Genomic DNA, 26007 nt, shown 5'->3' on the forward strand with positions numbered 1-26007 from the left:
GAGTAGTGGGAGGGTTGCAAAATTCGATCGTGGCAAAGAATAATCTTTTAAGGGTTTTGGGTTAGTAAAAAAATATAAAGCATTATTAATCTTATTTAACAGACCCCATAAGCATGTAAGCAAAGAACAACTTCCCCAAATCTTCCATAAGGGCACTACTGTCTCTGCATTTAAGTCTGTCTTTAATCATGCTGTATGTCCTGGTTTGGGCTGGGATAGAGATAAATTTTTTCCTAGTACTGTGTTCTGGATTTAGTATGAGAAGAATGTTGATAACACACTGATGTTTTCAGTTGTTGCTAAGTACCCTCCTAGTCAAGGACATTCAGCTTAAAAAAAACCCAAAACAAAACAAGCGTTGGGAGGGAGCATAGCTGGGACAGCTGGCCCAGCTGGCCAACAGGGTATTCCATACCATGTGACGTCATGCTCAGTATATGAACGGTAGGCATGTTCCAGGAAGTAGCAATCACTACTTGGTTATCGGTCAGCGCGGGTGGTGAGCAATTGCATTGTGCATCACTCATTTTGTATATTCTATCATCATCATCATTATTTTCCCTTTTCTGTTCTGTTAAACTGTCTTTATCTCAACCCACGAGTTTTTTCTCCCTCTTACCCTTCCGATTCTCTCCCTGTCCCACTGGGTATCGGGGGAGTGAGCGAGTGGCTGCGTGGTATTTGGCTGCCTGCCAGGTTAAACCACGACAGTCCTTTTTGGCGCCCAACGTGGGGCTCGAAGGGTTAAGATAACGATAGATCTGACCAAAGCGTGTTAAGGCAAAATTGGTTATAGGCATCCATTATATTGATTGGTCACAATGTTGATTTATTGGCTCTCAAAGTTGTGGGGCTGGCTCTCAATGTTGGGTCATGTAATACCTTGCTTGCAGTATGTGTTCCCTTTTGTGCTGTTTATCACTATTCGGAACTGGGTCAAGGTTATCATTTTGCTGCTGTTTTATGAGGCGATAAAATCATTGGTCGTAAGTCTAATCTGGTATCTGTACTCGGCACTGCCGTCATCTCTGTACCTCGGGAACCGCCTCTTAGAAACTATTAGTAATTGCACTTGCTTCTCCTCGGAGAATGAATTTAGGGGGGAGACAGGATGGGACACTTTCTCCCACTTGTTCATCTTCCCTTCCATATCTTCAGAAACTCCTTTTTCTTCTACTGTCTTCACGAAGATGTCCACAATATTCCCTGAGAATTTTGAATATCCTTGGGATGTTCAAACAAGCGTGTTCATATTGCTGTGTCTCCTGAATGTGGTTCAGGTCTTGTTTACGGTTAAACAACTATTCAGGAATGCTGTCCAGAGATCAACCCCGGCAACAGACACGGTGGCTGCTCAAACCCCCACGACAGGCACTGCGGCTACTTCAAGCCCCACGACAACCCCTGTGGCTACTCAAACCTCTGCGACAGACACCGCGGGTACTCCAACCCCTGCGACAGGCACTGCAGCCACTCAAACTCCAGCAACAGTCACTACAGTTACTCCAACCCTGTGGTGGTGCATTCATACCCCCCCTTTCTTCCCTGGGCCACTTGTTGATCTGGGCCACTTGTTGATCTCAGAAATTCCCATGAAACCTCGGCCTTGGTGTATTGAGTCTGGCGGTTGAGTGCTCCTTGACCGTATCAGAAACTCTGCATAGCTGAGGCTGGGAACGTACTCCTACTGCCTGGCCCAGGTGTCCAGTAGAACAACACCGAAACCTTGAGAATTTTTAGTAATTACCACCTGGGACTGTGGCCAGGATGGAAATTTACGGATGACTAACGCCAACCATCTTGCGAACCTATAAAGGGTGGTCCTAAGTGAGGCCCTTTGAGCTCTCCTGGACCGCAGCGGCTGCACCCAGCATCTCCCTCTGAGTGGGAGGCCTCTCAGAGCTTGCAATCTTTCAGGCCTACGATATTTGGAGGACCGCTGGGTCCTGGGTGAGTCCCTTTCGAAGCTCAACCCTTTCGTCCGTTGAGAGGGAATGCCTAGACATTTGACGTGAATATTTCTTCACTGAAATCGAGGGGAATTTTTAACAGGTATACCTCCTGTATTTTTTTATATATATATATGTTTCGCTGTGTGTGTGAACTGATAGTAAGCATAATCTGTAATTAAGTTGTGATTGTAGTAGACTTACTAACTCACTTTGCAAATATTGAATTAGTTAATGATTAAGTGCTACTAAAGTTTGTTAATGATTAGTTGATAATTAAGTGTTGCTAAATTGTGAATGAACCCTAGACTGCTACTAAACACATATAGTCCCTGAAATATAAACCCTTAGACGATTTCCCTTTATATGTTTCATCCGTGTAATAAGTAATAGAGTGAACCTTGCCATCGAATTCTGTTAGGTCGCGCCTTTATAAATCTCTATTAAAATCACTTTCTGCTAATACCTTTGATGGTGGTTCTTTAAGCGGCCTCTAAACCACTCATTCGCGACAGGCACTGCAGCTACCCAAACCCCAGCCACAGGTACTACAGCTGAACCACGGGACCAACCCTTGCTGGTATCCGTCACCCCTGTACAGAAGAAGAAATCTTGGAAGTGAAAGTCAGGTCCTTTAGAAAGGGATGATGGAAAAGCAGGGCCATCACAAGGAGGGGAGGAGGAAGAGGAGGAACTCATAAACGAGATGGAAACCACCCGATCCCTATCCCTGAAGGAGTTGCAAGATATGCGGAGAGATTTCAGCCGTCGTTGTCCTGGTTTTGGCTGGGATGGAGTTGATTTTCTTCCTATTAACTGGTATAGTGCTGTGTTTTGGATGTAGTGTGAGAATAATGTTGATGACACGCTGATGTTTTGGTTGTTGCTAGGTATTCTTTACGCTAGTCAAGGACTTTTCATCTTCCCATGCCCTGCTAGATGTGCAGGGGGCTGGGAGGGAGTGTGGCCAGGGCGGCTGGCCCAGCTGGCCAATAGGCTATTCCATACCATATGACGTCATGCTCAGCATATAAGGCTGGGTGAAGAAGAAGGAGGGGGGGACGTTCGGAGTGATGGCGTTTGTCTTCCCAAGTAACCGTTACGCGTGATGAAGCCCTGCTTTCCTGGCGACGGCTGAACACCTGCCTGCCGATGGGAAGTGGTGAATGAATTCCTTGTTTTGCTTTGCTTGCGTGCGCGGCTTTTGCTTTCCCTATTAAACTGTCTTTATCTCAACCCACGAGTTTTTCTCACTTTTACCCTTCTGATTCTCTCCCCCATCCCACCCGGCAGGGGGGGTGAGCGAGCGGCTGCGTGGTATTTGGCTGCTGCCAGGTTAAACCACAACAGTCCTTTTTAGGCAAGCAAGCCCCATGGCAAGCACAAGAGCCTGCGAATTAATCCAGGCGAGCACATTGTCACCTGGCTGCTCCGATGCTGGGATAATGGGGCCAGTAACCTGGAATTAGAGGGGAAGGAAGCCAAGCAGCAGGGACCCCTTGCTAGGGAAGGAGGCATTGACAAAGCAATTGGAAAAGGGACACAGGCCCTCAGCCTCTGGAGGCGACTGCTGTCAGGCATGAAGGAAAGGTATCCCTTCAAGGAAGATGTTATATGTCACCCAGGCAAATGGACCACTATGGAGAGAGGTATCCAGTACCTGAGGGAATTAGGCGTGCTGGAGGTGGTTTATAGTGACCTGGACAACGACCAAATGCCCAAAGATCCAGATGAAGTCCGGTTCATGCGACCCATGTGGCAGAAGTTGGTACGGAGCACATCAGTGTCACATGCCAGTTCGTTGGCAGTACAGTCCTGGAAAGAGGAAGAAGCACCAACGGTGGATGACGTGGTTAGCAGACTCCGGGAATACAAAGAAAGTGTCTCCTCCTCCCTTGTCTTGGCTGTGGAGAAACTGTCCCAGGAGGTCCAGCAACTCAACAGGTCCAGCAACAGGTCCTATTCTCCACCTGTACAGACCAGTATCTCAGCCATTAGGAGTCAGCGTTCTTCTGCTCAAGAGAGAGGATATAGAAAGTACACACCACGGGGCACCCTGTGGTTTTACCTGCGTGACCACGGAGAGGACATGAGGCAGTGGGATGGAAAACCTACCTTGACCCTAGAGGCACGTGTACGTGAGTTGCAAGGAAAAACAATCACACAAGGGGGTTCTCCCAGGAAAAATGCTGCTCCAGTTGTCAGGAAAAACCTGTCTCACGACGGTCCAGTTTCCAGTGAACAGTTCCCCAGACAGAGTAGAAGGGCTGATCTTACTTTGGATTGTAACGAAGGAATTGTTGACAATTTTGTTTGCAAGAAGTGAGAAACGGATACTTTGACCAGGACTAGAGGGGCCCTGCCCCCAGCCAGGTGAAGGAAAGGGACAACCGGGTTTACTGGACTGTGTGGATTCAATGACCTGGCACATCAGACCCACAGGAGTATAAGGCTCTCGTAGACACTGGTGCACAGCGTACCCTGATGCCATCAAGCTATAAAGGGGCAGAACCCATTTGTATTTCTGGAGTGACAGGGGGATCCCAAGAGTTAACTGTATTGGAGGCTAAAGTGAGCCTAACCAGGAATGAGTGGCAGAAGCACCCCATTATGACTGGCCCAGAAGCTCCATTGTCCCGATCCAATGTCGGGAGAGGTTTCTATATGATCCCAAGAGTGAGATTAAGACACAAACGAGGTCAAATGCTGCATATCCTAAATAACTTCTTACTATCAAAAGTAAAAATTAGTAGCGATAGGATAGATCAGAACAAAGATAGAAATCAAGCAAGCATTCGGGATAAAGTTGCAAGAATAGTCACCACCATGGATCCGCGACGTCCCGGGGGTACAAGTCTTTCGGTGTTTCGGCGGTGGGCGGTCGCGGCAGGGTCAGCGGTGGGCAACGCGCTCTGGGGTCCCCGGTGGGCAACACGCTCCGGGGTCCCTGGTGGGCGACGCGTGCAGGGCTAGTCTTGGCAGTCCCTTTTATTCCTGTTCAAGGGCTGTAGTTTCCACGGCAACGGCACGTTCCTACATTCCTGTGCTCAACTGAGTCTTGCACACAGCGCAGCCCCTGCAAACCGGAGGTCTCTGTGGCCTTGCAAACCACTCTTATCGTATTCAGAGCAATCTTTGAGACAAATGTTCTACAGTTCAGTCTCTCACATCCATGCATCCTTGGCATAGACTACCTCAGGAGAGGGTATTTCAAGGACCCAAAAGGGTACCGGTGGGCTTTTGGTATAGCTGCCCTGGAGACGGAGGAAATTAAACAGCTGTCCACCTTGCCCGGTCTCTCGGAGGACCCTTCTGTTGTGGGGTTGCTGAGGGTTGAAGAACAGCAGGTACCAATCGCTACCACAACAGTGCACCGGCAACAATACCGCACCAACCGAGACTCCCTGATACCCATCCATGAGCTGATTCGTCGACTGGAGAGCCAAGGAGTGATCAGCAAGACTCGCTCACCCTTTAACAGTCCCATATGGCCAGTGCGAAAGTCCAATGGAGAGTGGAGACTAACAGTAGACTACTGTGGCCTGAACGAAGTCACGCCGCCACTGAGTGCTGCCATGCCGGACATGCTAGAACTCCAATACGAACTGGAGTCAAAGGCAGCCAAGTGGTACGCCACAAGTGATATCGCTAATGCGTTCTTCTCAATCCCTTTGGCGGCAGAGTGCAGGCCACAGTTTGCTTTCACTTGGAGGGGCGTCCAGTACACCTGGAACCGACTGCCCCAGGGGTGGAAACACAGCCCTACCATTTGCCATGGACTGATCCTCACCACACTGGAACAGGGTGAGGCTCCAGAACACCTGCAATACATTGATGACATCATTGTGTGGGGCAACGCAGCAGAAGAAGTTTTTGAGAAAGTGGAGAGAATAGTCCAAATCCTTCTGAAGGCCAGTTTTGCCATAAAACAAAGTAAGGTCAAGGGACCTGCACAGAAGATCCAGTTCTTAGGAATAAAATGGCAAGATGGACTTCGTCAGATACGATTTTGGGTGAAAATAGCCAATGAACTGAATTGTATGATGTTAATTGTTGTATGATATTGTATATCATCACTTCTCTGGTTGCTATATGTCATATCAACAGTATTGCAGTAAGAATCACCCAAATTAATGAAGAATGAACTCCAGTGAAACCGAGTAAAGTGCAACGATGATAGAACTGGATGAGCGCAGCAATAATGGAACCAGAACTTCCTCAGCATGCAACAGTCCAACACCACACACCATCTCTCCTGCCCTGAAAGACTGTTATGACAGATGGAGCCCAAAGTCATGGACTAAGTGAACTCAATGGACATTTTAGAAGGATGGCCCATGGACTATGGGAATGATATCTGTGTGGATATATCAAAAGACAAGAAAGGTGGTGGTGATTAATTGGAATGTATGCGAAAATGTGAGACCTGGGTATGACGTAGATGGTATAGAATAAGGGGTGGATACTGTCCTGGTTTTGGCTGGGATAGAGTTAAATTTCTTCCTAGTGCTGTGTTTTGGATATAGTGTGAGAAGAATGTTGATAACACACTGATGTTTTCAGTTGTTGCTAAGCAGTGTTTATAGGAAGTCAAGGACATTTCAGCTTCCCATGCTCTGCCGGGTGCACAAGAAGCTGGGAGGGAGCATAGCCAGGACAGGTAACCCAGCTGTCCAACAGGGTATTCCATACCACACGACATCATGCTCAGTATATAAATAGTGGGTGTGGTCCAGGAAGTGGGGATCGGTTTTTGGGTATCGGTCATTGGGTGGTGAGCAATTGCGTTGTGCATCACTCATTTTGTATATTTTATCATTATTATTTTTGTTGTTGTTGTTATTATTATTATTTTATTATTTTCCCTTCCTTTTCTCTTCTATTAAACTGTCCTTATCTCAGTCCACGAATTTTTCTTTTTTCTGATTCTCTCCCCCATCCCACTTGGGTGGGGGGAGTGAGCAAGCGGCTGTGTGGTGTTTGTCTGCCTGCCAGGTTAAACCACAACACTGTATTACAGTGGACTGAGTTGAAGGGTACAGAAACTACCATTGTACCTATTTCCTTATGTTGTGGTTTAACCCCAGCTAGCAACTAAACACCACGCAGCCACTCGCTCACCCCCCACCTCCGGTAGGATGGGGGAGAGAATTGGAGGGCACAAGTAGGAAAACTCGCGGGTTGAGATAAAAACAGTTTAATAATGGAAATAAAATAATAACAATGATAACAACAATAATAACAATATACAAAGCAGGCGATGCACAATGCAACTGCTCGCTGACCGCGTGTCGCGAACGGGGGGGCGAGCCCCCCCCCCCCCCCCCCCGGTTTTTATACTGAGCATGATTTCACATGGTATGGAATACTTCATTGGCTAGTGGGTTAACCGCCCCGGCTATGCTCCCTCACCAGCTTCCCTTCACTTGGCAGAGCATGGGAGGCCAAAAAGTCCCCCATGCAAGCACCACCCAGCAACAACCAAAGCATCAATGGGCCATCAACGCTCTTCTCATACCAAACCCAAAACACAGCATCCCCCCTCACCAGCTACTGGGAAGAAAGTTAACTCTGTCCCAGCCGGAACCAGGATACCTTAACAATTTTAATGCAAATTCCCATAATAGTGACTATCCTTGAAAGTTTGAATGCAAACTTTTGCATATAGTGAGTACTGCTGCAAATGAGGACATGTAATAATTTGTGACAGTGATAAAGTGTAATATCACAAGACAAAAAGGTACTTTGAGCTGATTTATTCCAGATTTCTTTGAGACTAAAGAACTTCTTGTTTCTAACAGAAGAATAGCAACAAACAGAAGGATGTTAAAAAACAAGAGTGCTTGTAGTTTATTGGATACTTTGGTGGAATGGATAAGGGATAGAAACTTTTCTTCTTGCTTTAAGCTAGCAAAGATCATAAGTAATTACTACAGCCCAATCCAGTAAAGCACTTTAATATGTGTAGCACTTTAAGAATGTAAATAGTTCAATTTAATGGAACTTGCATTCTTCAGATGGCATAAATGCATAAGCACTTTGTTGGAATAAAGATGATGCTGGTTATTTGTCATGTTGACAAAAAGGGGAAAGTTATGGTTGTCTCATACAGCAAAAATGCTAACCCCATACTTTTAGTCAAAAATGGAAGAGTCATGGCAGTGTTTCACTTAAACTACACATCAAAAGATATTTATAAGTTGAGTAGATATATTTTTACTTGCAATAGAAGGTTTCAATCCACAAAGTATTTAGTATCATAACACTATTAAAAAATCCCTAGTTAAACTCCCATACACTTTTAACTGTCATATCTGTATATAAAGAGTGAAGTTCAAAGTCTATTTGATTCTTCTTAGTTTGGTGAAAAATCCAAGAACTTTTTAGGAAATAATCCCCAAAGTAATAGTCCTCTATATTGAAAAAGGACAATACCAAAAAAACAGTGCATGATAATTATAGAATAGAAAGCAAAGACTTAAGTTGGCCTAACCCTTTTTGCCAAGAAAAATTGGGGGATAAAAGGGGAGAAGCAGCCCAGTGTTCATGCTTTGATAATTGGGTAACTTCTTAAAAAAAATAATTGCTAAAGATCTCTTACTGGTGGCAGATCATCTCCCACTGAAATCAGCAGAAGACTCTTAATGATTTCAAAGGGAACTGGACCAAGCTCTTTCCTAAAATCTTACAGGATTATTTACAGATGATGTTATACCACTTGTTCACGTCAGGCTGGCCCCTAGAATTTTGCTGCTGTTAATTTGTTCCAGAGGTTCTGCCAATGGCTGCTGAACATCTGTCAAGGAGAAACTCCATGGAAAAAGATATGCTGGAGTCAGAGTTGGGGAGAAAGAGCGAAGTTCAGATATTGCAGTAATACTGTAAGAACCTGTCATGGTCTAACCTGGCAGGCAGCCAAATACCATGCAGCCGCTCACTCACTCCGCCACACACCCAGTGGGACGGGGAGAGAATCGGAAGGGTAGGAGTGAGAAAAACTTGTGGGTTGAGATAAAGACAGTTTAATAGAACAGAAAAGGGAAAATAATGATAATAAATAATGATAGCATATACAAAATGAGTGATGCACAATGCAATTGCTCACCACCCGCGCTGACTGATAACCAAGTAGCTATCGCTACTTCCTGGACCACGCCTACCATTCATATACTGAGCATGACGTCACATGGTATGGAATACCCTGTTGGCCAACTGGGCCAGCTGTCCTGGCTGTGCTCCCTCCCAACGCTTGTTTTGTTTTGTTTTGTTTTTTTTCTTAAGCTGAATGTCCTTGGCTAGCAGGGTACTTAGCAACAACTGAAAACATCAGTGTGTTATCAAGATTCTTCTCATACTAAATCCAAAACACAGCACTAGGAAGAAATTTAACCCTATCCCAGCCGAAACCAGGACACTGGAACAGATTTTTCCTGAAGGACTGCAACCCGTGGAAGGAACCACGCTAGAGCAGGGGAAAAGTGTGAGGAGGAAGGAGCAGCAGAGAGGAACTGTTATGTACTGACCGTAACCCCCCCATCCCCCTGTACTGCTCGGGGGGTGATTAGAGGAGTCGGGAGTGAAGGAGAGAAGTCGAGCCTGGGAAAGGTGGGGGGAATGTGTTGTTTTAATTTTGTCTTTGTTTCTCAGCATCCTAATCTATTTTAATTGACAGTAAATTAAATCAGTTTTCCCCAAGTTGAGTCTGTTTTGCCTGTGATAGTAAGTGGTAAGCAATCTCCCTGTCTTTGTCTTGACCCACGAGCTTTTCCATCCTATTTTCTTCCCCTGTCCTGTTGAGGATGGGGAGTGAGAGAGCGGCTGGGTGGGCATCTGGCAGTTGACCAAGGTCAACCCACCACATCTCCCCATCTCTTCTCCAATGTGAAGGGTTTTTTTAACTTCCCAACCTGCTGATGTAAGTTAATATGCACTGAAACAGTTTTGATCACAAGTCCTATGTAAAAATCACATTCACTGCAGCTTTTTCTGATTCCTCAGTCAAACCTGAGCCAAAGGACCCTGTTGCCTTTTCTGGCCCTGCTGCCTTCAGTGACACTGGGCTACCATTAATCAAACCAGGCTGTCAGAAAAAACTTCAAAGCTTAAGAGGAAAAGTCTTGTAGCTGACAACAGCCTGACCACATGCCTTAATAGGAAGCTGTTAATAGACTGTAGCAAATTGTTAATAAAAAGGTAAAGAATTTGAAGCAGATACTGAATGGTCATACTAGCAGTCACAATATCAGAGAAAACCTAAGTTGCTAACCCTGAGATTCTGTAATACAAACCAATTTTCATTTCATTTTCAGTTTTCATAGAATCATAGAATCATAGAATCATTAAGGTTGGAAAAGACCTCTAAGATCATCGTGTCCAACCGTCAACCCAACACCACCATACCCACTAAACCATGTCCCTAAGGGCCTCATCTACACGTCTTTTAAATACCTCCAGGGATGGTGACTCAACCACTTCCCTGGGCAGCCTGTTCCAAGGCCTGATCACTCTTTCAGTAAAGAAATTTCTCCTAATGTCCAATCTAAACCTCCCTTGGCGCAACTTGAGGCCATTTCCTCTCGTCCTATCGCTAGTTACTTGGGAGAAGAGACCAACACCCACCTCGCTACAACCTCCTTTCAGGTAGTTGTAGAGTGCAATGAGGTCTCCCCTCAGCCTCCTCTTCTCCAGACTAAACAACCCCAGTTCCCTCAGCCGCTCCTCATAAGACTTGTGCTCCAGGCCCTTCACCAGCTTCGTTGCCCTTCTCTGGACACGCTCCAGCACCTCCATGTCCTTCTTGGAGTGAGGGGCCCAAAACTGAACACAGTATTCGAGGTGCGGCCTCACCAGTGCCGAGTACAGGGGCACGATCACTTCCCTAGTCCTGCTGGCCACACTATTTCTGATACAGGCCAGGATGCCGTTGGCCTTCTTGGCCACCTGGGCACACTGCCGGCTCATGTTCAGCCGGCTGTCCATCAGCACCCCCAGGTCCTTTTCTGCTGGGCAGCTTTCCAGCCACTCTTCCCCAAGCCTGTAGCGTTGCCTGGGGTTGTTGTGGCCGAAGTGCAGGACCCGGCACTTGGCCTTGTTGAATCTCATACAGTTGGCCTCGGCCCATCGATCCAGCCTGTATTTCATAAGAACACGTGTCTGACTTCTGTGTGCTGCTCAGGGGAACAGGAATCTAGTGCAACATCTATTTTTCAGCAAAAGCAGTGAGTAAAATCAGCTACACATCTCAGGACTTAAGCAGCAACCCAGGAAAGCTTCTGAAGGAACACGTGAATAGTGGAAATTTTTAAAAAAGCTGAGGGAGCAGAGGCAAGAACTCTCTGAAATATTTTCTTTCCATTAGATGGTGTGGTGGCCTATCACCTACCTAAGGTACACGTGGGGTGCTAGGCCGCATGCAGCTGTGCAAAAGCTGCTGATAATGATGGTGCACTCCCTTCTGGCTCAGGACCCCTACTGGGAGACTCAGCTTGCCCACTGCAATGCAAGATGTGGCCCTGTTTGGTGAGAAGCCTGAGGGTAGAGGCAATTCTGTGAATCTTCTCTTTTGTGAAGATGCTTTGACAGGTTTGCCTGGTAGCTAACATCGAAGGCTGCCTGAAGTTGCTGTAGCACTCACAGACAGGGTCATCTTGGTGCCTGGACACCCCTTCCTCCCCACAGCTTCTCGATAATTTGTGCTATTGACCTGTTGCCTGTCATTGTGGTAAGGCCAGCCAGCAGGGCTAAGGGATATTTGCCCTGACTTGGCACCTCTCTCACCTCACTGTTGCTACTGCTCCTTTGAGGCTGTAATTTCTACACAGTTACCACCTGTGAAAGGCTATACCTATTTTATTTGGTTTTTACCATTTATTGCATGCAGTTTATTATGTTCTTTTCCAAGGGCGCAGCTTGGCAGCAGAGGAGGCTGCGGGTTTGCCTTGTGGGAAGGACGGAAGACTCAGGAAGGAGCGAGAGGCTCAGCTGCCCTGTAAGAACCTCCCAGAAGGCAGTGGGGTGGGGTGGGGCACAGGGGGAGCAGTGTGAGAAAATGACCAAGTGAGGAGTGAGCCCTCTGCTACAGCAAAGCTTGCCAACTGGTGGGGGGAGAGCAGAAAGCAAGTACACAGCCAGGTACCTCAGAAGGGACAGGGGAGAGCAGATGGCTGTGGGAACCTGGCTGAGGTGGCATTGAGTCTGGCACAGCCCAGCCAGCCCCTGAGTTGCTAGGCTGAAACCAGCCTGGAAGAAAGGATGTGACCACAAAGGCATGGTGGGAGGATTTGTTTACAGTCTATTCTATTTTGTCTCCATTTGAATCAACTGGGGTTAAAGGAGTGGATTATTCCAGTGCATTTTCTAACAACCTAGCTAGTCAGACCCAAACAGCTTTGGGGTGCATGGGGTGCTCAGCATAAGGGTGAAATAGAATAGAATAGAATAGAATAGAATAGAATAGAATAGAACAGAACAGAACAGAACAGAACAGTTAGAAGGGACCTACAACAATCATCTAGTCCAACTGCCTGACCACTTCAGGGCTGACCAAAAGTTGAAGCATATTATTAAGGGCATTGTCCAAATGACAGGCATGGGGCATCGACCACCTCTCTAGGAAGCCTGTTCCAGTGTTTGACTACCCTCTTGGCAAAGAAATCTTTCCCAATATCAAGTCTGAACCTCCCCTGACGCAGCTTTGAACCATTCCCATGCGTCCTGTCACTGGATCCCAGGGAGAAGAGATCAGCACCTCCCTCTCCACTTCCCCCTCCTCAGGAAGCTGTAGAGAGCAATGAGGTTGCCCCTCAGCCTCCTTTTCTCCAAACTAGACAAACCCAGTGTCCTCAGCCGCTCCTCATAGGCTGTTCTTCAAAGAGGCCAGCTGCACTTTTCAAGGATGTTTCTGGTTCCACATCCTAGTTCCCAGGCTCACACATTGTTCAGAAAAGGAAGATCAAATAAAATGTACCCACCAACAACCCCCGATAAATAAGACAGGAGAACTAGTGATAACCAACATGGAGAAGGCTGAGGTACTCAACAATATTTTTGCCTCTGTTTTCACTGGCAATCACTCTTCCCACATCTCTCAAGTCCCTGAACCTCAAGGCAGGAACTGGGGGAACAAAGTCCCTCCCATCGTAGGAGAAGATCAGGTTTGAAACCACCTGAGGAACCTGAACATACACAAGTTCATGGGACCTGACGAGATGCGTCCCAGGGTCCTGAGGGAACTGGCAGACGTAGCACAAGAGCTCTCAATTACCATGGGCAAGAAATCAGGCAAGGAAGGCAGGAGACCAGCATGGCTGAGTAAGAACATCCGGGTCAAACTGAAACGCAAGAGGCAAATGCATAGGCAGCGGAAGCAGGGACACAAATCCTGTGAAGAATATAGGGATGCTGCCCGGGTGTGTAGGGATGGGATCAGGAAAGCTAAGGCAGAGCCTGAGCTGAATTTGGCAAGGGATGTGAAGGTACTTTAGTCACAAAAGGAAGACAAAAGAAATTCTACCCCCCTGATAAATGAGGCAGAAGATCTGGTGACAACTGACATGGAGAAGGCTGAGTTACTCGAGACCACCTGAGGAACCTGAACATACACAAGTCCATAGGACCTGACGAGATACAGCCCAGGGTCCTGAGGGAACTGGCAGATGTAGTCGCTAAGCCACTGTCCGTCATATTTGAAAAGTCATGGCAGTCAAGCGAAGTCCCCGGTGACTGGAGAAAAGGGAATATCACACCCATTTTTAAAAAGGGTAATAAGGAGGACCCTGGGAGTCAGCTTCACCTCTGTGCCCAGTATAATCATGGAGCAGATCCTCCTGGAAGCTATGGTGAAGCATACGGAAGACAACGAGGTGACTGGAGAAAGCCAACATGGCTTCACCAAGGGCAAATCATGCCTGACTAATCTGGTGGCCTTCTACGATGGAGGGACTGCATCAGTGGACGAGGGAAGAGCAACTGGTGCCCTCTACCTGGACTTCTGTAAGGCCTTTGACACGGTCCCCCCCCCAACATTCTTGCCTCTAAATTGGAGAGACATGGATTTGATGTATGGACTATTAGATGGATAAGGAATTGGCCGGATGGCTGCGTCCAAAGAGTTACAGTCAACAGCTCAATGTCCAAATGGAAACCAGTAACGAGTGGTGTCCCTCAAGGGTCCGTACTGGGACCAATACTGTTTAATATCTTCATTAATGACATAGGTAGGTGGGATTGAGTGCACCCTCAGCAAGGTTGCAGATGACACCAAGCTGAGTGGTGCAGTTGATACTCTAGAGGGAAGGGATGCCATCCAGAGGGACCTTGACAGGCTGGAGAAGTGGGCCCATGCGATCCTCATGAAGTTCCACAAGGCCAAGGGCAAGGTCCTGCACCTGGGTCGGGGCAGTCCCCAATATCAGTGCAGACTGGGCGATGAATGGATTGAGAACATTCCTGCAGAGAAGGACTTGGGGATACTGGTGGATGAAAAATTGGACATGAGCCGGCAGCGTGCACTTGCAGTGGAATTTCGACTTCTGCCTTTTGTAGCGCTTGCCATACTGTTGTTGCTGCTTCCCCCACCTCTTCAGAGGAATCTCCTCCGATCAGAATATCATGTATATATTGGTACAGTTTCACATTCTGGGGAAGTGAGACTGTTTGTAAAAGCTCAGCAAGCGCAGCATGAGCAATTGTGGGTGAATGTTTATACCCCTGTGGGAGTCTGTTAAAGGTGTATTGTATACCTTCCCAAGTAAAAGCAAATCTTTCTTTATCCTTTTCCTGCAAGGGGACCATAAAGAACATGTCTTTTACATCTAGGTTTGCCATCCAGGGGTGTGCGGCTGCTTGCAGTGTGGCTGTTAAAACTGCAATATTGGGTATTGCAGCTGTTAACGGAGTTGTGTTAGCATTTAGGCGTTGATAATTAATTGTTAATCGCCACCTCCCATCTGGTTTTCAGACTGGCCAAATTGGTGAATTATAAGGGGAGTGGGTTCTGGAGATGATTTGTCATTTTTCCAAATCAGCTATGACTTCAGAGATTCCAGCTCGTGCCGCAGCAGAAATTGGATACTGCGAGACGTTTGTGACTTTTGAGTCAGGGAGCACAGGGGCTGCATGGAGTAGACACACTACAGCCTCCCACCTTGTATTAGTGTTGTCCGAAAAGCGGATTCGTGCCCGGCGTGCAAGTAACCAATTCCACACGCTCAGGAGAGAGATTGTTTTATTCAGGCCTGGGTGCTCGGTGGACTTGCCACAAATCAAGCACACCTGGTCTAGTCACCTTTCTGTTTATATCCATGCTTCTCATACATATTTTAAGATTCTCTTTTACATATTCATTACATTTCCGAGAACTCATTATAATATTACATCATCCTAGACACATGCACACTAAAGTCTTTAGGGTCTTCTTGAGGGTCTCGAGTGGTCTCTGGTGGTCGGTAGGGTAGTGAACTCTTCATGAACCTGTTCCTTTCTTTCCTTATAAGGTCGAGATTTGTCTCCGAGCCATGTCTGGACCACGTTCATTTATGGTTCTTAATTTTAAGGTTAATCTTTACTAGAGTCTAACAATACTACACACCTGCAAACACAATACCTAATTTTTAAGCATCAAGTCTTCATTGTTTAAAATTACAGAAGCGAACAGAACAGTATGCAATGTTCAAAATTACAAAAGCGAACAGACTATACCTACCACATCATTAGGGTTGACATTTGAACCAAAGGACCACACACTGCTGTCTGGCAAATGCCAGGTTCGGCCGTTCAAAACATCGAAACCTAAAATATTTTCATTGTGATCTTTAACTGCAAAGCAAGTAGATGATATACGCTTCTCACCCGGGAGCCATAAATTAACTTTTGCAGCTTGGCACATAACACTTGCTCCGTTCACTCCAGTAACTTTAACTTTTTGCCGTCCGGGTCGCACACCCAACTTCTCAGCATTCTGTTGTGTTAGTATTGAAATTTGTGCTCCCATATCTATTAGAAATTTTACCAATTGTCGTTGAGGGCCAACTGGAATTAAAATGTATTTTGCTTTAATGATGGGTGTAGCGTCATATTCAGAGGAATCTGAGGGGAACAAGGGGTTACCATTTCCCTCATCATAGTCATCAGGATCACGGCAAATATCACCATCCCATTCCTCAGGGGATACAATTAATTTTCTAATCTGAACAATGTCAGGGGGATTGGGAGCCCGTATAAGCATCATCTCAACCTTTTCTTCCAACTTTTGTGTTTTCTCCTTTTCTTCCTGTATCTGTTTTTGCAGCTGCTTGATTTTCGAGGACAGTATTAATTCAGCTGCCTTTCTGCCTTCTATTTCTTCCTTTTGGTCCTGCTCCCTTCTATTGTTATTCTTTCTATACTGATAAGCAGCTTCTAAACAGGTGCCTAACATTTTACAAATAATTTCTTTTCCTTTTCCATCTTTTATATGGCTCCTGGCTACTTTTAGTTGTTCTTCCACAGCTTTCCAATCATGCCAGTTATCACGAGCCCATTCTTCCGAGAATTTGGGATTTGTACTTATTCCATGTTTTTGTAAGTAATCAGTGATACTACTTGCCATCCTGCCGACTACGCCAAATTGTCACGTATGAGTAGTTTTAAGGCCGCTTTAAAGATCACTGACAAAGATATTGGCAAAAGGTGATTTTAATAGGATTTTATAGAAACGTGACTTAACAGAATTTGATGGCAAGGTTCACTCTATTACTCATTACATGGATTAAGTACACACAGAGAAAATCGTGCCAGAGTTGTGTTGGAATGATTTGTACAGAGATTGAGGATAAAAGGGTAAGGGGGACCCTCCCGTTGAGTCACAAGGTTTGGACAAGACCCGGATGGATCCAATCTTAGTCTCAGACTTGGACAACAGTTTTTTGTCTAATACCAAAGGGATAAGGAGGCCCTACCATTGAGTCACGAGGTTCAGAGTAGACCCCCTTGCTCTCTAAACTCCTTCTCAGAGAGGAGCCTAGGTGCGGCTGGATCTACCCTTAGTCTCAGACCTGGGCAACGGTTTATAACTAAAGGGTTAAGGGTGTTTAGCAGCAACTTATGTTATAAGGGGCCTCAAAGAAGAATACACCCAAGGACATAATTTGCAACTGTGAACAGTCCATCCTGGAGGAGTAAGAATACACCCAAGGACATAATTTGCAACTGTGAATGGTCCATCCTGGTGGAGTGTAGATAAACCAGCAGACACCAATCGAAACCAAGATAAGGAACTTGAGAACTTTACAAACAGAGAGATAAGCAAAGACAAGACCATATATGGAAAAGAAGAATAGAATGAATATGTATAATTCTTCCCAGAGATCCAACGTATATGTATGATGTAGGACGATATAAGCTGTAACTGATGCAACACGCGGCATGCACATTAGGTGGAACGATCCCCCGTGCATCCAGCGCTGTAATAAAGAGAATGCCTGCTTCTTAATACTGCATTGGAGTTAAGAGGTTTATTCCCGATTTTGGTGACAGTTTTGGCGACCCAGGTGGGACACTGCTTCTGAATCTCGACTGATCTGTGGGATCGCAGGACCTCCAGCCAGCACGGAGGGATTCTCAGGGAGAATCTCCGATCCCCGGACTGAAGAGCTCTGAGCAAGACCCCTGGGAAGGTAAAGGCATTCCTTTCTTTAAAAGGGTGGTTGCCTGCCCGTAAGGCGTGGCGAAAGCCTCGCAGGGTTGGGCTATAAAGGTACCTAAGGGAAGGATTGGATCCTGTTAATGTTAAGCTTAATCAACATTAATCTTCAAAGTGTTATCATCCTGTGTATAGCCCTCACCCAGAACTGGGTTAAAAGACCAGTTAATAAGAAACCAGAATGATGAAGCTAGTGAGTGGGTGTTTGATTGGAGGAGATCAAGATGTATGTGTTTTAATTTAAGAACACTATGGTGATAGATAGTTTGTTGTGGATTCTATATTGCTCGCTTCTGTAATTTTAAACAATGTAGATTTGTTGCTTAGAAGTTAGATAACTAACAGGTGTGTGTTTGTAATTGTGTGGAGTAGTAATTAATTATAAGCTGTGTGTTTTAGAGGTAGTGAGCTATGGAAACTATAAACAAACGTGGTCCAAGCATGGCTTAGGGACAAATTGCGACCCTATAAGGTAAAAGAGGAAATAAGTTCATGAAGAGTTCACTACCCTGCCGACCACCAGAGACCACCCGAGACCCCCAAGAAGACCCTAAAGGCTTTAGTGCGCATGTGTTTAAGATGATGTAATATTATAATTAGTTCTCGGAAATGTAATGAATATGTAACAAGGAAATTTAAAATATGTATGAGAAGCATGGATATAAACAGAAAGGTGACTAGACCAGGTGTGCTTGATTTGTGGCAAGTCCACCGAGCACCCAGGCCTGAATAAAACAATATCTCTCCTGAGCGTGTGGAATTGGTTACTTGCACGCCGGGCACGAATCCGCTTTTCGGACAACAATCCTATTGGACGAAAGTCCGCAGGGCACCCTGGTTTGGAAACCTTCGGCCGAAGGGGTGGGTTAGAGTCCCACTGAAACCAGTATAGGGGTTAGAGTCCCCTGGGTTAGAGTCCCACTGAAACCGGTTACAGGGGTCAGAGTCCCACTGAAGGTAATATAGGGGTTCGAGTACCCTTCGATTGTTTTGTGTAACACTGTTGTCTCCCACTGAAAATGACACAGGGGTTCGAGTCCCCTTCAATTGTTTTGTGTAAAGCCATTGTCTCTGTGTTTTGGGTTGCTGTTTCTATTTGTGGCTATTTTGTGTGAAGTTGTTGTTTTTGTGTTTTGCATTGTGGGTACTGTTGATATTTTTGGTTGTTTTGCGTGAAGTTATTGTCTTTGTGTTTTGTGTTGTATCTGTTATAATGGGTAATAAACCCTCAGCGGAAGGGGAGATTCTGAAAAGATCTCCCCTAGGATGTATATTGAAACATTGGGGAAAATTGGGGGGGGACCCTTTCACTCGAAAACAGCTTATAGAATATTGTAATAATTGGTGGCCAATGTACGCTCTCGAAGATCAGGAAAAATGGCCAAAAAATGGAACTCTAAGTTATAACACTATACTACAATTGACGTTGTTTTGCAGGCGGGAGGGTAAATGGGATGAAGTATCATATGTGGATTTATTTTTCACACTAAGAAATCACCCGGAATGGCAGAAGGAATGGGGAATAATCCCACAGGACCCTATGATCTTGGCCCTAGAAAAAGAAGGGAGGGGAAAGGAAAGATCATCTCCTTTTGTGCAACCCTGTCTTGCGAAAGATCAGTGTGCAATCTGCAAAGAAAGAGGGCATTGGAAAAGGGAATGTCCTCAGGCTGGGAACTTGGACCCAGCCCTACAAGCCATTAAGCTGATGGCATTAGACGATGAATCCTGAAGGGGACCTGGGGAATCATCCCCAGCTGAACCCCTGGTTACAGCTGGGGAACGATGAGGTAGAATTTTTAGTTGATACGGGAGCCACTTATTCTGTACTTAATACTTGTAAAGGAAGCCTTAGCCATGAAACTGTAAGCGTTGTTGGTGCCACAGGGAAATGAGAAAATCGGCCCTTTTTACAGCCCTTAAAATTTAAGTTAGGAAAACAATGGGTGACTCACCAATTTTTGTATATGCCTGAATGTCCGATACCCTTGATGGGAAGGGATTTATTGAGTAAACTAGACGCACAGATAACCTTTGAGAATGGAGAGGTACAGCTGCTAATACCTGAATCAAGAGCTGTGGAAGCGAGAATTTTTATGTTACAGAATATGCAAAAACCAGAAGAAATTCCTGCAGAAGTAGAGGATGCAATAACACCTTTGGTATGGGCTAGTGGAATCCCAGGTCAGTCTAAATTGGCAAAACCAGCAAAGGTTGTGGGAAGATAGAAAGGGGTTGGAAGAGTTAATAACAAAATTTTTGAACTATGGATTATTGACAGAGTGTGAATCAGAATATAACACCCCAATATTGCCAGTAAAAAAGCAAAATGGCAAGGAATATAGATTAGGTCAGGATTTAAGAGCTGTGAATCAGATTGTTCAAGATATTCACCCGGTAGTGGCTAATCCATATACCTTGCTGACATCCTTAAAGGAAAAGCATGAGTGGTTTACTGTACTTGATCTCAAGGATGCTTTCTTCTGCATACCTTTAGACAAAGACAGTCAGACGATGTTCGCCTTTGAATGGGAAAGCCCCACCACCGGACACAAAACACAACTTACCTGGACGGTGCTACCTCAAGGGTTTAAAAATAGTCCAACGATATTTGGCAACCAATTGGCAAAGGAGCTGGAATTATAGAAAAAGGAAAACCCAGAAGGAACAATACTGCAATATGTAGATGACATTTTGTTGGCTGCAGAGACTCGGGGAGGGTGTTTGCAGATGACTATAGGTCCGTTGAATTTCTTAGGACAAGGAGGATATCGTGTATCAAAGAGCAAAGTTCAGGCAGGGAGAGAGACTGTGATTTATCTAGGTTTTGAAATTTCACAAGGACAATGGAGACTGGGAGCCGACAGAAAAGAAGCGATCTGCCAAACCCCGGAACCAAGAACTGTACGAGAACTGTACTGGGCGTTTTTAGGTATGGCCGGATGGTGCAGACTGTGGATTCTCAACTATGGACTGTTGGTAAAACCCCTCTATGAAACTTTGAAGGGGTCAAAAAAGAACCACCTACTATGGACCCCTGAATGCCGAATAGCCTTTAAGGGCTTAAAGAAGGTTTTGATGTCAGCACCTGCACTGGGACTGCCCGATTTGTCTAAACCTTTCGAGCTGTTTGTATATGAACGGCAACATCTTGCCCTGGGCGTGCTGACTCAAAGACTGGGAATGTGGAGAAGAGCTGTGGGATATTTCTCCAAACAATTGGACAATGTGAGTAAAGGGTGGCCAGGATGTTTGCGTGCTGTAGCTGTTGTCCAAAAAGCGGATTCGTGCCCGGCGTGCAAGTAACCAATTCCACACGCTCAGGAGAGATATTGTTTTATTCAGGCCTGGGTGCTCGGTGGACTTGCCACAAATCAAGCACACCTGGTCTAGTCACCTTTCTGTTTATATCCATGCTTCTCATACATATTTTAAATTTCCTTGTTACATATTCATTACATTTCCGAGAACTAATTATAATATTACATCATCTTAAACACATGCGCACTAAAGCCTTTAGGGTCTTCTTGGGGGTCTCGGGTGGTCTCTGGTGGTCGGCAGGGTAGTGAACTCTTCATGAACTTATTTCCTCTTTACCTTATAGGGTCGCAATTTGTCCCTGAGCCATGCTTGGACCACGTTTGTTTATAGTTTCCAAGGTTATTCTTCACTAGAGCCTAACGATGCTTCCAGGATACACAATTTATACTAGTTACAATTCTACACACCTGCAAACACAACACCTGCTAGTTACCTGACTTCTAAGCAACAAGTCTTCATTGTTTAGAATTACAGAAGCGAACAGTAGAATTACAGAAGCAAGCAGCATGGAATAGTAGATACTGTACCTACTACATCATAGCCGCAACAGTTCTTTTAATCCAAGAAGCTAGAAAATTAACAATGGGGCGAAGAATCACGGTGCATATTCCGCATATGGTAATTTCTGTTTTAGAGCAAAAGGGGAGACACTGGTTGTCTCCAAGCCGTATGCTCAAATATCAAGTTATCTTGATGGAACAGGAGGATATAGAACTTACAACCACCACAGTAATCAACCCAGCGATGTTTTTGAATCCCGAAGTAAGGGACTCCGAACCCTTGTACCATGATTGTCTGCAAACCATCGAACACATATATTCGAGCAGACAGGACCTAAGAGATGAACCGTTAACTAATCCTGATTTGGAGTTGTTTACAGATGGTAGCAGCTTTGTACGGGATGGGAAAGGGATGGCCAGATATGCAGTGGTTACAACTACACAGGTAATAGAGGCTGGGGCCCTACCCATTAACAGTCAGCCCAGAAGGCAGAATTGATAGCATTGAGACAAGCCCTGAAGATAGCTGAAGGGAAAAAGGTAAATATATGGACTGATTCAAAGTATGCATTTAGGATAGTCCATGCACATGGGGCTATCTGGAAAGAAAGAGGATTCTTGTCAGCTCAAGGATCACCTATTAAATACAAAGAAGAGATTCTCCAACTTCTACAGGATATTCAAAGACCTAAGGAGGTGGTGATAATGCATTGCAAAACACATCAATTTGGACAAACTGCAGTAAACATGGGTAATCGATTGGCTGATAAAACTGCTAAAGAGGTGGCTGGACAAAGCATCCTTGCATTGGTACCAGTGAAACAGGTGGAATTCCCAGTCCTAAAACCTAATTATAGTGAGGCAGATCAACAGTTGGCATCACTGTTAAAAGCAACCACAAACGGAGGGGGTTGGTTAATAACTCCCATGAAACAAGTCATTGTTCCACTGCAGATGATGACTGAGTTTGTAGAAAAGAGGCACGAGGAAACGCACTGGGGTAGTGAGGCCATGATTTCTAGCCTTCAAAATTTGATTATATGTGTAGGTATGACTGGGATGGTAAAGTCTGTAATAGCAAAATGTCCCATTTGTTTAAAAAAAAATCCCATGAACAGGAAAAGACCACCCCCAGGAACCACTAGGCAAGGAAATTCCCCTGGGGATTACCAGCAAATTGATTTTTCTGAGTTACCAAGACAAAATGGTTATAGATATCTCCTGGTATTGGTTGATACCTTCTCGGGATGGCCAGAAGCTTTCCCTTGTCGCACCAACAAAGCTAGCGAAGTAACTAAGCTATTACTCAAAGAAATAATACCAAGGTTTGGGGTACCGATAGGAATGTCCTCTGATCGGGGCCCGCATTTTGTGGCAGGTATTGTACAACAGTTAAGTAAGATTATTGGTATCAAGTGGGATTTACATACCCCATGGAGGCCTCAATCGAGTGGGAAGGTGAAAAGAATGAATCAAACCCTGAAACGGCAGATTAGTAAAATATGTCAAGAAACTTCTTTAAAGTGGCCACAGCCCCTTTCACTAGCTCTTTTGAGAATCAGAATACAACCAGGGTCTAGGAGTAAAGTTAGTCCTTACGAGGTATTATATGGAAAACCATATCAAACGCCACTGATTCCAGGGGAAATACATATAAAGGGAAAAACATATTTAAAGTTATATCTGATTTCTCTAGGGAAAATCCTTGTGAGTCTCCGACGTCACGTTGTTTTGACAAGACCACTCACATTAGACACTCCAGTCCATCAGTATCAACCAGGAGACTTCGTATACGTGAAAACGTGGAACTCCGAACCTCTGTGGGAAAAGTGGAAAGGACCCTTTCAAGTACTCCTAACAACCTACACTGCAATCAAGGTAGGAGGAATCCAGCCCTGGATCCACTACACTCGAGCAAAACCAGCATCAGCGCCAAAGGAGCCTCAGTGGAAGGTCATCTCGACAGATAAAAATCCTCTTCGGATAAGAATTCAGAAATCAACATGAAAACTAATCAGCAAGTTGTAAGTGTTTTGGTTGGAATAGCCATGATGTTAACCAGCTGTTCAGCCATTCAGGGGACAAATCATGGCAACCTTTATGAAGAAACAAAGATACAATTGGCCAAAAAAACTCAATGTAACAAATTGCTGGATATGGTCTCAAATTATGCTAGGAGGAACAGGAATCCCGTTTGTCCCTGAGGGGACAAGAAATGTGTGAAAGCTATAAAATGCGGCAACCAGGTGATAAGGATACTTTAGGAGGTCAAGTGAGAATCCCTGCTGGAGACTCAAAAATACCTAAAGCTGTAACACTTGCAAGACCAGCACGGGGAAACATTTGCCTATTCCAGAAAAGCGGAACTTGGTGGTCAGGGAACAGTACATGTAATTCAACTCTCTCCCTTAATACTCCTAACATAACAATATATTGTATTATATTAATACTGATGGACTTTTTAACCCTTTTGATAAAAGTACCTCATTAGGAGCATGGAAAACACCAGAGGGAGGAGGACATTATTGGATTTGTGGGAAAAAGGCATATTGATGGTTGCCTAAAGGATGGTATGGATCCTGTTATTTAGATTGGTTAATGCCCATGTTTAGAGTACTACAACAAATTCCATCAGGGCAACCACATTGGAAAAGAGAGATAAGAGTAGAAAATAGACCTGTTGTAACAGAAGGGGAAAGATTTTACTTTACGCTTGTCGTGGTTTAACCTGGCAGGCAGCCAAATACCACGCAGCCGCTCACTCACTCCCCCCCCCACACCCCCAGTGGGACGGGGAGAGAATCGGAAGGATAAAAGTGAGAAAAACTCGTGGGTTGAGATAAAGACAGTTTAATAGAACAGAAAAGGGAAAATAATAATAATAATAATGATAATGATAGAATATACAAAATGAGTGATGCACAATGCAATTGCTCACCACCCGCGCTGACCGATAACCAAGTAGCGATCGCTACTTCCTGGATCACGCCTACCATTCATATACTGAGCATGACGTCACATGGTATGGAATACCCCATTGGCCAGCTGGGCTGGCTGTCCTGATTATGTTCCCTCCCACCTTGTGTACCTAGCTCAGTCAGTAGGCACGGGAGCTGTCCTTGGACTAGGAGGGCACTTAGCAACAACTGAAAACATCAGTGTGTTATCAACATTCTCCTCATACTAAATCCAAAACACAGCACTAGGAAGAAATTTAACCCTATCCCAGCCGAAACCAGGACAACGCTGTGCCCTATGTGCGCAGCTGCGGCCTACGGAACTAAGATAAATCAACTTAGTAATCTGTTAGAGGAAGTAGCTAAAGAAACTGTCAAAGTAATGAACAGTACATCATATGAAATGGCCCAAAATAGAATGGTAAGTCTACAAAATCATATGGCCTTAGATTATCTGTTAGCTAGTCAAGGAGGAACTTGTGTTCTTATAGGACAAGAATGTTGTACATACATAGATGATGGATTTGAAACTCAGCAGAAAGGGATAGGATCAATTGAAAGGGCGATGGAAAAATGGGAAAGGCAAAAAGAGTCCTCTTCCTCGTGGTGGAATTGGTTAACTTCATGGCTACCAAACCTAACCTGGTTAAAGGAACTGTTTGTAATAATTATAGCCATAGTTGTCGTATGTATATTACGTTGCATCATGATTCAATGTTCACCTTTGATCACGTCATGTTGTACCTGACTGTACACACCTGAAAGTTGAAAGTATTATCAAAATTATGCAACATAGGTGAGACTCCCAAAGAGATCTTACTTTGGAAGTCTCAAAGGGGGGAATTGTTATAAGGGGCCTCAAACAAGAATACACCCAAGGACATAATTTGCAACTGTGAATGGTCCATCCTGGTGGAGTGTAGATAAACCAGCAGACACCAATCGAAACCAAGATAAGGAACTTGAGAACTTTACAAACAGAGAGATAAGCAAAGACAAGACCATATATGGAAAAGAAGAATAGAATGAATATGTATAATTCTTCCCGGAGATCCAACGTATATGTATGATGTAGGACGATATAAGCTGTAACTGATGCAACACGCGGCATGCACATTAGGTGCATCCAGCAGCGCTGTAATAAATAGAATGCCTGCTTCTTAATGCTGCATTGGAGTTAAAAGGTTTATTCCCGAATTCGGTGACACTTAGAGTCCAACAATACTTAAGCATTAATCAATTCGGCATCTACAAAAGGAGTTAGTCAAGTTTTTCTACAAATACTAAAACTGAGCTACATATGATACTTCTTAGTGGTTATACGCATAAATGCTGTCCTGGTTTCGGCTGGGATAGAGTTAAATTTCTTCCTAGTGCTGTGTTTTGGATTTAGTATGAGGAGAATGTTGATAACACGCTGGTGTTTTCAGTTGTTGCTAAGTGCCCTGTCAAGGACAGCTTCCATGCTCTACAAAATGCAGATTCTGGGAGGGAGCATAGCCAGGACAGCTAGCCCAGCTGGCCAACAGGGTATTCCATACCATGTGACGACATGCTCAGTATACAAATGGTAGGCGTGTTTCAGCACGGGTGGTGAGCAA

Source organism: Calonectris borealis, chromosome W (assembly GCF_964195595.1).
Source record: "Calonectris borealis chromosome W, bCalBor7.hap1.2, whole genome shotgun sequence".
Lineage (NCBI taxonomy): Eukaryota > Metazoa > Chordata > Aves > Procellariiformes > Procellariidae > Calonectris > Calonectris borealis.